Here is a 3,035-nt window from a genome sequence, read left to right as displayed (position 1 = left end):
ATATATATATATATATATATATATATATATATATATAATATTATATATATATAATATTATATATATATATATATATATATATATATGTAAGTGCGTGAGTGAGGGTGTGCGTGCGCGTGTGTGCGTTGTATTTGCATACATACATGCACAAATACACACGTACACAAACACACACACATGCACACGTTTTTTTTTCATCTGTTACATGTGTTTCAGTATTCGATAACACAGTATTCGACACTATAAATTTAATCCTTAGACAACAGTTAGAAGTACAGCATGCATAATCACTCCAAACGCTTCTTGAGACAGACAAGAAATACCTGATTGATTGTGCATTCTGCACTTCTAAGGTGGATCTAAGGATTGCATTCAAAGTGACACTATTTACTATTGAATACTGAAAGAGGTAACTGATAAAATAAAGGAATACCAAGTTCAAGCTCATTTTCTTTTTTCTTAACACACACACACACACACACACATACGTATATATGTATGTATGTGCAGTCGTATATGCTTGTCAAGAGCAGGGCTCATCAGCCACCAACGGAGCCGCAAATGCAAAATATAAGTTAATCCTAGAGCGCACAATTTTCCTGAAGGTCGGCAATGGTCTTCCTTGGTCACGAGTGGACGGCTATCATCATGTATGTATGTATGTATGTATGTATGTATGTATGTATGTATGTATGTATGTATGTGTGTGTGTATGTATATATATATATTCATTCGCAGACAAACACACACACATGTATATATGTATGCATTTATTTGCTTTGTATAAGAGTGATGAATAATAATATAGGGTACAACCACGATTCAGGGTTCTATCAAGTCAAGTGCTTACGGACACCCTTCCCAAATAGATGACCCTACAAGGGATTTCTTTGTATCTATTCGATCTGCGAAAAATAGTAACTGAACATTCCTCAATCGATATCCTACCATCATATAAACGAAGGCAATTTGGGATTATGTGGTCCAACTTGGAATATGTTTGAAATATAATTGGAAGGCCTGGGATGAAACATCGTTGATTATGGTTCTGATTCTACAGGATGGTGATTAAATAAAAAAATAAAAACTATATATATTTGGTCGCATACATTCGGAAAATTCTTTCCAGATAGAATTTAATTCACCAGTGTTTATTTAGTTTACTGAAACGCTTTTAAAGTTATCGCCATTGCTGTCTGCCTTTACTGTTGCTGCTACTACTACTACTACTACTACTACTACTACTACTACTACTACTACTACTACTACTACTACTGCTGCTGTTTCTGATGATGATGATAATGATGATGACAACGATGACGACGAAGAGGATGACGACGACTACGACGACGACTACGAGGATGACGACGACGGTGATGACGACGACGACGATGACAGGGAATTTAGGGATCAACACCAGTCGATTTTATTGTTCCCAGTATTTGACTGGTACTTTGTTCTATCGTTTCCGGCATTATTTGAACAATTCTATTGAAATACGTGAGTATATATGATATGTATGTACGTGCAGGCGTCTGTAAAGAAGTAAAACATGACGTTATTAATTAATTAACTAATTAATTAATTAATTAATTAAACCAATTTAACCCCGTCGCGTAATGCTGGCAAACCATAACAGACTGATAGAAAAAAAAGTATATGATATAGGCGCAGGCGTGGGTATGTGATAAGAAGCTTGTTTCCCAACCACATGGTTCTGGGTTCAGTCCCACTACGTGGCACCTCGAGCAAGTGTCTTCTAGTGTAACCCTGGGCTGACCAAATTCTTCTAAGTGGATTTCGTAGACGGAAACTGAAGAGGCCCGTCGCATATATATATGTGTGTGTGTGTGTATGTGTGTTTTTATGTCTTACACCACCGCCTGACAATCGGTATTGATGTGTTTACAACTAGCGGTTCGGCAAAAGATACGAATAGAATAAGTATTAAGTTTTTAAATAAAATCAGTTCTGGGGTCGATTCGTTCTCCTAAAATTTTTCAAGGCAGTGCTCCAGCATGGCCGTAGTCTAATGAGTGAAACAAGTAAAAGCTAAAAGATATAAGAAACAGAAATAAAGCGAAAACAAAGGGAAGAAAGAGCAGGAAAAAGATTAGATATGACGAACTGCTAAATGTGTACGTTGTTTAATCTTTTTGTCGCCTCTGTGAACTGAGTGATTTTATTGATTGCTGAGTAATTCTTGGAAACAAGGATTCTATTCCTTGTAAGCTTTTGAAACTAGTTTTAATATGCTCTGGAAATTTATTCTAATAGGAACAAATAATGTTTTACGGTTGCTAAATAGTCTTCACTTTATGAATTTGATATCATTTGCGTTGTATCATTGTTTTAGTGACGTCATTCACACGCTTTGCCAGCGAAGTTTATCAAAGTTATCCTCCCCTTACTTCTTGCTTTTTCTAGAGTTTTACGCTGCACTCGAAGGGAAGTAACTCTAGCAACTAAATGGGATTGGCATTAACTTATGAACAAATAACAAAATAAATAATATAAATAAAATAAATATATCAATAAATAAATAGACTAAAAAATAAATCGTTATTATTGTTTGCATGTATATAAACACATACTGGCGGACACGCAATGGTAGTTTTATATCATCTTTATTATATTTTTAGCTATAAATACTAATATAAATAAGAACGCATTGTATATATGTAACTTTATGAGCGCAACTCGATGACTTTGTAAGCTTTGTGTAAAATGCAAGCACATGGCGATTTCTTTTTATACACATTATATGCAATAATTATGTCATGTAATAAACATGGTATTATATGTACCTCGATGTGCAATCTCCATCAACAAAGTGATGATGACGATGATGATGATGATGATGATGATGATGACGATGACAACGACGATGCTAAGTAGTAGTAGTGTTGGTAGTGGTAGCAGAAGCAGCAGTAACAGCAGTAGCAGCAGTAGCAGCAGTAGCAGTAGCAGTAGCAGTAGTAGTAGTAGTAGTGGTAGTAGTAGTAGTAGTAGTAGTAGTAGTAGTAGTAGTAGTA

This window comes from Octopus bimaculoides, chromosome 7, assembly GCF_001194135.2.
Source record: "Octopus bimaculoides isolate UCB-OBI-ISO-001 chromosome 7, ASM119413v2, whole genome shotgun sequence".
NCBI lineage: Eukaryota > Metazoa > Mollusca > Cephalopoda > Octopoda > Octopodidae > Octopus > Octopus bimaculoides.
The sequence above is the reverse complement of the archived record's forward strand: the minus strand, read 5'-3'. Positions refer to the sequence as shown.